General features: G+C 47.1%; 1 long non-coding RNA gene and 1 pseudogene across 1 annotated transcript; both read right to left on the bottom strand.

Annotated features, from left to right (window-relative positions):
- Positions 1-692: 692 nt before the first annotated feature.
- LOC119321890 lies at positions 693-4,256 on the bottom strand (annotated as a pseudogene).
- Positions 4,257-7,721: 3,465 nt separating this feature from the next.
- Positions 7,722-8,267, bottom strand: LOC119326244. The gene is made up of 3 exons (XR_005157873.1): positions 8,223-8,267; positions 7,962-8,124; positions 7,722-7,887 (listed from the first exon to the last, which is right to left on the bottom strand). It is a non-coding gene; the product is annotated as an uncharacterized LOC119326244 (long non-coding RNA).
- Between the last annotated feature and the right edge of the window lie 1,969 nt (positions 8,268-10,236).

Genomic DNA, 10,236 nt, shown 5'->3' with positions numbered 1-10,236 from the left:
CCCTTCCCCACGAGTGGCTCAAAGTGAGGACGTATGGTTGGGTCACACGAAGCGTTTTTGATAGATTGTTGAACAAATTAAACTACTCACTAGGTCGAGCAACCTATAATTTTAGGTAAACCAGTTCAGTTACATACCTAACAATTAGCTTAACTTTCTTTTTCCTTTTCTTTCTTATTAACACAACTTAGCCTTTTCTTTTCTTTTTCTAACTTGCAAAGGTATTAATATGCAAATACTTTACAAACTAAACCTATGGTTGGATAGTTAGGAGGACAGTGATATCCCCACCAGAGTTCAAGTTCTAGACTTCACACCGGTGCTCGCATTTTCCTGGATTGATTTTAGACAGTTCGGCGATGTGCGTTCGGTGGGAGGAGACGTTCCCGTCGACTATGAAGATGTCTATGGCGAGTTCGTCAATCTTAAAATGATGTGTTGGCTTAGTTTCTCGGATGTGCTAATAGGAGTCTTTGGCTGCAAGCACTTGATGATTTGGAAATGGCAGCATAGGCTTTGTTCAATCAATATAGATGACGGCCTAGCAATCGGATTAGTGGTGCTTGAGTGTGTCACGTAAGCTTTGATGCCTTTGTTTTAACAAAATAAAAAAATGCATACCGTCCACTTTGGTTTATAGGCCTGGGAAAATCTTCGGGGTCGGCATAGTCTGCAAGCCAGTGGAGCCAGAATTAAACTCAAGTTTAACATTTTGACATGATTTCCATAATTAAGATACATAATTGTGCTTCAATTTCACTAGTACATTCCTCTGAGTTTGATTTCTCCCATATGCAACGCGAGTTGCACATGCACAATCAAACATTTATTTTGGAGAAACCCACTCCATGCATATATCACTTCAACTCCTTGGCTTTGCCATGCCTTTGGCAGAAAGACTTGACCCTCTCCATGCCATCCTCGAGAAGGCCTGGATCGACAGCAAACGTAATTCGGAGCCAGTTCTTCATTCCTAGTCCACTCCCTGTAGTGCATGAGCATGTGTTAATACCACTACTGCTAATTAGTGTAAACTGAACCAGCAGGCATCCCTCCCCCGTGAATTGTAGCAGGACTACTTTTTAGAATGTGGAACAGAGCTTTGTTTGTAACAGTTATTTAAAAAAAATAGTCATAAGATATTTAAACGATGAGATTGAAATTTGAACTAAAGATTGAAAGTTTCATAAAATGATGGAAAAGTTATACTCTCTCCGTTCCTAAATATTTGTCTTTCTAGAGATATCAACAAGTGACTACATACGGAGCAAAATGAGTGAATCTATACTCTAAAATATATCTATATACATCTGTATGTGGTAGTCCATTTGAAATCTCTAAAAAGACAAAATTGTAGCAGGACTACTTTTTAGAATGTGGAACAGAGCTTTGTTTGTAACAGTTATTTAAAAAAAATAGTCATAAGATATTTAAACAATGAGATTGAAATTTGAACTAAAGATTGAAAGTTTCATAAAATGGTGGAAAAGTTATACTCTCTCCGTTCCTAAATATTTGTCTTTCTAGAGATATCAACAAGTGACTACATACGGAGCAAAATGAGTGAATCTATACTCTAAAATATATCTATATACATCTGTATGTGGTAGTCCATTTGAAATCTCTAAAAAGACAAATATTTAGGAACGGAGGGAGCAGTAAATCAATTTTTGCGCCGGTTTTGCCAAGCCATTTAGGAGTTTGGACTAGTTTTCAAAATTCAGAAAAAAATGAAGTGGGATAAAAAAGGTGTAAAAATTGAAGACAAATAGTAAATATAATTATTTTTCTTAGTACTTGGAAATTTTGGAGCTCATTTTGTCCAGCCATTTGGTCGTCCTTTTCAAAGTTTGGTCAAATTTCAAGTGAAAATTCAAAGTCATTAGAAAAAGGCTGAAGAAACGCAGGTAAATAGATTGGTAAATAAGGAGGCTTAGTTCGAGCTAAAGCTGAGCCACTGTCGATTTTGAGTCAGCTGGTGAATTGTCGCCGTTACATTCTTTTTTGCTAGTCATTATCCCTATATTCTGAATTATATGTGTTAAAATCCCCTAAAGTTGTACTCCTCATACTCCCTCCGTTCCGAATTACTTGTCGCAAAAATAAATAAAAATGAATGTATCAAAGAACTTAAATTATGTCTAGATACATCCATTTCCACAACAAACAATTCCAGATTGAGAGAGTATATTTGTTTACAGAGGGAGTAGATTTTGCTAGTCCAACCGCTAGCGATGTGCTTTGGATGAAATTTGCTCAATATAGCTACACGAAACGTGGAAAACATTGAAGACGTATATATCAGCCCTATGTTGATAGTTTAAGCACAAAAATATAAAAGAGAAAAGGCAAAATAAACTTATTAGCTTGCAACAGCTGCAAAAGACAAGATAGATCAAGAGTCGTTGGACGTTCACTTAATTTCTCTGTGATCGACCGATGCATAACTTAATCTACTACCAGAACAATTATAATCAGATTCGTACGGCCTCAGAGCAACGAATGCTGGTGGGGGCAAAAACAATTAGATTCGGATTTCTGCTTCTGATTTGGTTTTTAGTAGGTTGCTTGGATCGATGCGGACATGGAAAGCTATGTGACCAACAGCAAACCCGACAATGATACGGAGTACTATACAAGCTATAGTTAGCAGTCCAAAATAAGCCGAATCCATGATTGATTTGATTGATAATGTACTCCCTCCGTTCCGAATTACTTGTCGCTCAAATGGAACACCATTTGAGCGACAAGTAATTCGGAACGGAGGGAGTAGTATGGTACCTGGGCAAATGACGACGGACTCCTCGCGGGCGACCTGGGTGCAGAAGTCGACGTCGTCGGCGATGCCGTCCAAGCAGGAGAGGTCCAGCTTCACCGTCGTCGGCGACCCCTCCGGCTTGTGAGGGCAGGTGATGCACTCGATGCCGCCCACCTTCCGGTAGCATATCTCCGCCCCCTCCCTCATCACGTCCATGGCCTTGTCGAAGAAGGCCTTGTCCGTGTTGGCGATGATCTGCGGCAGAGCTCCCTGCACGAACGTCACGGCGTCCACCGAGATGGCGCAGTAGCTCATGATCGACTCTAGGACCTGATGAAGAAAATTACCAGGAGGTTCTCTGTCAGCCCCCGTGAACACATTTTGGAAGTTGGTTGGGGTAAAGAAGGTACGTAGTACGTACGTTCTTGTCCCGGAGGACCCCCTTGGGATCGGTGGCTGCGTCCAGCCAAGGCGCCAGCCGGGCACCATCCACCGCTTGGAGATGCCGCCGATGGTCACCACCGGAGCTATCTCCCCGAACACGCCCATCGGCACGAACGGCTTGCTCCCGAACGCGCAGTGGTCGTACACTTCGTCGCTGATCACCATGATTCCAAGCTTCCTCGCCGTCTCTGCAATCTGTGAAATATCTCCGTATTAACTAATCAGAGGAAGAAGAAGTAGCTACTGGCGCTACTTGTCTTAAATTTTAATGCATAGACGTCTGCGTAGATGCTGGATACCTTGGCCAAGTGGTCGTAGGAGTAGACGCACCCGCATGGGTTGTTGGGGTTGACGATGACCATGGCGACGGTGTTCTCGTCGGCGAGGGCCTCCACGCCGTCGAGGTCCACCTCCCACTCCTTCTCCGGCAGGAGGTCGAAGCGCCGGAACTCGAGGCCGCACAGCGCGGCGCGAGACTCGTACATCGGGTACCCCGGCCTCGGCAGCAGCACGTTGGCGCCCGGCGACGCCAGCACGGCCATCATGATCTCGATGGCGTGGTTGCAGCCGGCCGTGACGACCACGTCCCCCGTCGAGAGCTCGTAGGGGAGCTCCCTGGACAGGTACGCGGCGACGGCGCTGCGGCAGTACATATCCATGCGTTTACCAGAACCGACTAGCTGAAGAAACAGAGAAGAGATTAAGGCTGCGGCGGCAGTACGTACCTGCGCGCCTCCAGCACGCCTCCGGCGGAGGAGTATCTGTTGTGCTTGCCTGACAGGGCGGCGGCGGAGACGGCTTCCTCGGCGGCAGCCGCCGTGCGGAAGCACGCGAACGCGGAGGGGTCGCCGTGGCCGAGCGGCGCGACCGGCCGCGGGTCGTTCCTGTCGACGCAGTCAAACACGCGGGTGACGAGGGCGCGGAGGCTCTGCCGGCCACTCGCCTGGACCGCCGGGTTCCCCGCCCCGAAGCGCCACTTCGCCTCGCCGCCGTTCTCCATGGGCGGCTGACGACGGGGAGCGAGCTAGCGTTAGAAGACTGTGTCGTGTGCGCGTTTGCCTGATGAGGAATGCGGATTTTTTGTCCAAAAGGACCCCTGCCGAACGCTATTGTCAAAAAGGACTATCTGCAGATAAAAACGTCAAAAAGGACCCCCTGACTAGTGGCGGCAGGTGCGGCAGGCGACACGTGGCACCTGCCGCCACGCCAGGAGGCGGCGGGCCCCGCCGCCACCGCAGGAGGCGGCCGCGCGGTGCACAACGGGTTCTTGCACAGTGCAGTAGCTGGGACGGAACGGGCCAGGAGCGGTGGGCCCGGCCGCCACTAGGTGAGGCGGCGAGCTCTGCCGCTGTCGCTTCCCGTCCGACAGCCTCAGCTGCACGCGGGCCGAGGCGTGGGCCAGGCCGCCACCGGAGGAGGCGGCATCTTTCTTCACGCCCGACGCATTTTCCTATTGCAGATGGCGCTGATTCCCGTGTGCAACAGCGACCCTGACGGCGGTGATTCCCACGAGCGGGAAAATGCACGCTGATGCTTCTTTCGCCCAAGAATCAGTCTTGCTTTAGCTTCTTTTGCCTCAGCGGATAGGACCGCACTATGAGAATCGCTCTGGCTATTGCTTGAGAGGATGCGACGGCATCAGTCACTCGCTGCGGGAATCCAATACTGCGGGAAGCTATTGTGCCGACACTACAGGGATCCTAAAATTTACTGCTTAATTTTCTCGCCATTATTTATCGTCTGGGCTTATAAAAGGAGACACCGAGGCTCTCGTCCAGCCATCCTTGAAATCGCCACTGTGCAAAGTGTATAACACAATTTTTTTCAGTCGGTATGAGTTTGCCTTGCTCGGATCAAAGCATTAGGCCGAGGAAAATGAAGAACGCAAGTTTGCCTCCTGGGGTGGCAGTCCTGCGATGTTGGTGTGGCGATCTTTGCAAGGTGAAGGAGGTGACGGATTTTTCAGATTGGTTGGGCATGAAGTTTTTCATGTGCGCCAATTATGAGGAAGATCCTGCCGTAGCTATTTCAGAGTACGACAATCCTCCGGTATGCTTTAACCATCACGAATAGATATTGTTGGTATTTTCATTGATTCTTTAGTAACATTCTTGTTTCTTGTTGTAGTCTCCTCCGCCTCTGTGCATGTACTATCATTGGATTGACACGGAGAAGCCGGCTTGGGCAGTGACTGAGATTCGTGAAAGAAGTCGCCGTGCGTGGAATAGTTTATTTGCGGAAGAGCGACGCGAGAAGGCGGAAGCTGAGGAGAAAGTAGAGCAAGAGAGAGAGTTAAAAGAATACTATGCGGAGCAACACCGTTTTTTTGAGGAAATGGGAAAGAAAAACAGGGAAGAGGCTCGTCGCATGGAGGAGCAGGAACGACAGCGAAAGGAGGCTCGTGAGGCAGAGAGGCAGAGAAAGAAAGAAAGGGCTCGTCAGGCCAAGGCAGCAGAAGAAGCTGGCGATGGAAAAGGAAAATATCCACGCTGGACTCAGTAGATTCCTGTGGTAGTATTTAAAATTCCGCAATCATTTGTATCTTTATTTCTGCACTTTAATGTAGCTTTATTTTAGGACTTAAATGTAGGTATATTCCTACAATGTATCTTATTTTCAGTTGTGCCGTGTCGTAATGGAAAAAAAATATAATTTAAGAATAAAGTAGTGGCATTTTCTTTCCCTCCACTAATATCGAACATCGTGCAACAACTACAAAATAAAATTAAGATAGAACATAATGCCCTACAATAACAGAGTACAAACTAATAATGCAAGTACATCCGAATTAAACGGTAGAACTGGAATAAAACTACATGAAGGCATCATCGTCATCCTCCATCGATGCAGAACTCTTGCCCTTCGAGAATGTAGAACTCTTACCCTTGGACGATGCAGAACTCTTGCTCTTCGAGGATGCAGTACTCTTGCCCTTAGACGATGCAGAACTCTTGCCCTTTGATGATGCAGCACCCGGAAGCGGCGGCATGAAGATATCATCTTCATCCTCGCTCTCCTCAGTCCATAAAAATGGATGCATTTCTGCAGTCCTTCTGAAAGTTTCACTCTTCGGCTCCACTACATTCTTCCACCTTGCATGCAACCTAAAAAGTTCTTTACGTACCTCCTCATAGGTCCTTTCAGGCCACCCAGACCTACGTAATTGGTGAGCCAACTCATTCATTATGGTGTCACTACCGGTGAGTTCGTCCCATGGAACTATCCTATTGTCCATCCTGAAATCGGTAGCTAGCCTCAGAAGAGTCCTGCTCATCCCAGGGTGAAAACTACGATCGAAAGGATAATGGGACATCTCGACTACACTACACTCGAATGCTTATCCACCTCCGTCTGAAGGGGGTTTTATAGGTAGAGAGGAGAAAATGGCGGGAAAGAACGAGTGCAGTATGGCGGGAAAGGGTTGGCGGGAACATATGGCGGGAAACGAGTGGCGGGAAGATATGGCGGGAAGGGGTTGGCGGGAAACGGGTGGCGGAACATATGGAGGGAAAGCGTTGGCGGGAAAATATTGAGGGGAAAGCGTTGCCTGAAAATATTGAGGGGAAAGCGTTGACTGGTGCATTTTTATTTCAGCAAACATAGATGTTCAAATCGAAAAGTCTGATACACACATATATAGATACAATGGGTCGCGCACGTGCATAGATGAATCACCCTACTTAACGACGACCACCTGGCCTTTCCTTACGACCGGAAGGCGACAAGCGATTAGGTGGCCGGGTCACACGAAGACCGCGGCCGTACTCCACTTCGGCTTCATGTGTCTGCGAGTCCTGCGTAGGTGGTGGAGTCGCGAATCCTTGTTGCGAACCTGAAGCGTAATTGTAGGCGTATGGTTGTGACTCCGAGGGGATAAAAGATGGGCCAATAACATCCCCTCCGAAGAACTCTGTAACTAATGATGTAACCGTGTCGCCAAGATCATGTGATGCTCCCCGGAGGCCTGTGTTGACGCCATGATCATGTGATGCTCCTCGGAGGCCTGTGTTGACGCCGCGTTGGGTGTTCTCATCGCCCCAATTAACATCAGGTGTGTCCTGCACATAGAAACATTTTAAACAAACTGTTAGAGGATAATATATGATATCATTGTAAATGCATTGAAATGTAAACATGACTACCTGAGCATATCCCTCTCCTATACTGTCTGGCCATTGTACTTGGTGCTGGTTTAAATCTGGTACACGAGTCTCCTCGGGCATGGGGATCCCTCGCGTGGAGAGAAACGGCTGAGATCCCTCACCTTGGGTGTATGCATCATATCCTGTGTACGCATATGGGTTAGGGGAAAGAAACTGCTCGGGCATCGAATCCAAGCACGTGCCATGGTCCTGAGATGTTTGCCCCTGACGAAGCTGCATCGAAGAAGAGCGATGCAGTGGCAGAGATGAGTCATGTCGTGGCAATGTCGTTCTAGTACTCGGACCCTCCCCCCATTGCTCATGGCTCGTACGCGCCTCGCTCGGTCTGGACGACGGTGACGCACTCGGTCTGGCTGACCTCGCTACCGGCATGTATGCTCCAGTGGCAACGTCGTCGCCTCTACCGCATCTGAACTTCTTTGCCACGAATTGTTGCAAAAGTTTCTGGAATGTCTTGCGATATGGGCCCTGGGCCGGCATGCTATCCGTAGCCATCTGCCCTACTTCGTTGACATTTTCAAGCTCAACAATATTTGGATGTTATTTAGTTCTAATGATTATGAAATGATGGACCTAAAAAAGTTACAAGTGATTACCAGGTGGTCACGATAGTAAGCTGCATGCAGCTCAACATGTCTCCGCGCCTGCTCCTCTTGTGTGAGATGTGTTGGTATAGTAGCTGGCTGACTGGCCAGGCTAGCACGTGTGTTCATGCAGTACCACTGCTTGTACGCTTGATCTGTACTTCCATCGTACGGCCTGCAAAATTAAATAATTACATAAACCGTTGTGATGAAAGCAAAGCATCTTCACGCATCGTATGATCATCGTAAAAAAATAATGTACATAAAATATACCTAAGTTGACGCACTATATCTGCTAGCGCTTCATTTGTCCACTTTTGTACCCATTCACTGTTCTCTTCCCTCCAATCGTATAAACTCCAACCCCTGCCCATATTGGTTAGCCTGCAAATTATGTAACAAAGTGTGAGTTTAGTAAATTAAAAATGACACTAACTATTTAGGGATGTCACATCTTACTTATGTGTTTCCTCATCGATACGTCTGGGAAAAGGTGGTGGAATTTCTTGATAGAGACTGAACTGTCTCATTACACGCTCTGGGTTGTAAGGTTCAACACACCACAGGAACAATAAGTTGCAGCGAGTCAGCCAGAATGCACTATCGGTCAACATGCCTGGTGTGAAGTGTCGAGCATCAAAGACCATTTTTAGCTGGTCCTGAGTCCACGGGTTCCATGTGACTTCTGCCTCATCAAGTATCTCAAACTGCTGGTGGTACATAGGGTAACAATTTTTCGCAATATCTGGAGACCAACGTTTCCGTGCCTTTGTCCACCTGGTGGCCATAGTTGCGCTAGCACCCTCGCCAAAGTCATATGGGTATATGGGTTGTACTATACGAGGTCGTCCTACAGGGAGGTATTCCCAGGACCACAACTGTAGAAACTCATAGGCGACACAAAGTAATGGAGCTTTTTGTGCGAAAGAGGTTTTTTGCGTGGCATCACACAAGCCTCTGTATGTATGAGATAGCATGGCAGAACCGAAGCTGTATTTTGGCTGCTCGGGTAAAGGTTCATCTACCATATTCTCTGCAATGTAGATGAGACCAGGGACAACAACGTCCCCATGTGAATTTGGAAATAGATTCCCGAGGAGCCACAACAAATATGCAAACAGATGTATTTTTCTCGTCTCCTCATTGGCGAAGCTAGATAAATTAAGAAAGTTATCACGAAGCCAGACGAGTGGGATGCCCCGAGGGTTACCAGAACGTTGTGATTCTGGCATTTCCATCCCAAGACGGGCTGCTATATCTAATGCCCAAGATGGAGACACTCGTGGAGAGACTACCGGCTCACCTCTAATTGGTAGAGCAGTGATCATAGAAACATCTTTCAGTGTAGGTGCAAGCTCTCCAAAACGAAAGTGAAAGGTGTGGGTTTCAGGTCTCCACCGGTCAACGAGGGATGTCAAAAGGGATGGGTCCGAACGTACTTGGTCGTCGCATGATGTGAGCCTAGCAAAACCTTGTAGTCCATAAGCGTCAAGGTGAGCAAGGAAATGATTGTGTATTGGCCATGTTTTCTTTATGGTTCGAAGTCTGAAAGGCCGATAATCATGCTTAGTATTTGGTTTCAAAAATAGGTGGCAACGGTGCCCGGCGTCATGGGGCCCCTGCAAAAGCACCGGCACTTCACCCATAACCTGCACACAAACATACAAATATAAATTACGAGAAAGACAGAAATACAAATGCAAATCTAAATTAACTTAAAAAATACAAAGAGATACGATTTACATTAATTATCTGAAGTTAACATCAGGAGTACAATAATACAAAGAGAATGAATTTAAATTCAATATAAGTACACATAACGAGTAGAAATATAAATAGACATGGCGAGTACATATATATCAACATCATGCGTTGTTGTTGACTCGATACGGGCAGTCTTTGCGTGAATATCCAAGACACCTGCAAACGCGGCATCGCCTTGGTTCTCCCATCTGGCTATGGTCCATGTCATTGCGATGACGCCTAGACTGACGTCGTCCCTTTGCGGTTCTCATCAAGTCGGTGTTCGGAACCCATTTCGGCCCATCTGGCCACAACATTTTGTAGTTCATATCAATGCCCCAAGCCCAGAACTCACCGTTCCAAGTGTTGTACAGATTGTACATGTTAAAGTACGGCGATATGTATGGCTCGACGCTGATTTTTTGAACAGCAGCCGCCCGGAGCACATGACTGCAAGGGTAGCCCTCAAGCTTGGGCTTGTTACAAGTGCACTCACAGGAGGTTGAGCCAAGGGTGACAGCTTGCTTTTTTGATCCTCTGTGGT

This window comes from Triticum dicoccoides, chromosome 6B, assembly GCF_002162155.2.
Source record: "Triticum dicoccoides isolate Atlit2015 ecotype Zavitan chromosome 6B, WEW_v2.0, whole genome shotgun sequence".
In the NCBI taxonomy this organism is placed as follows: domain Eukaryota; kingdom Viridiplantae; phylum Streptophyta; class Magnoliopsida; order Poales; family Poaceae; genus Triticum; species Triticum dicoccoides.
This window is presented reverse-complemented; position numbering and strand designations above follow the sequence as displayed.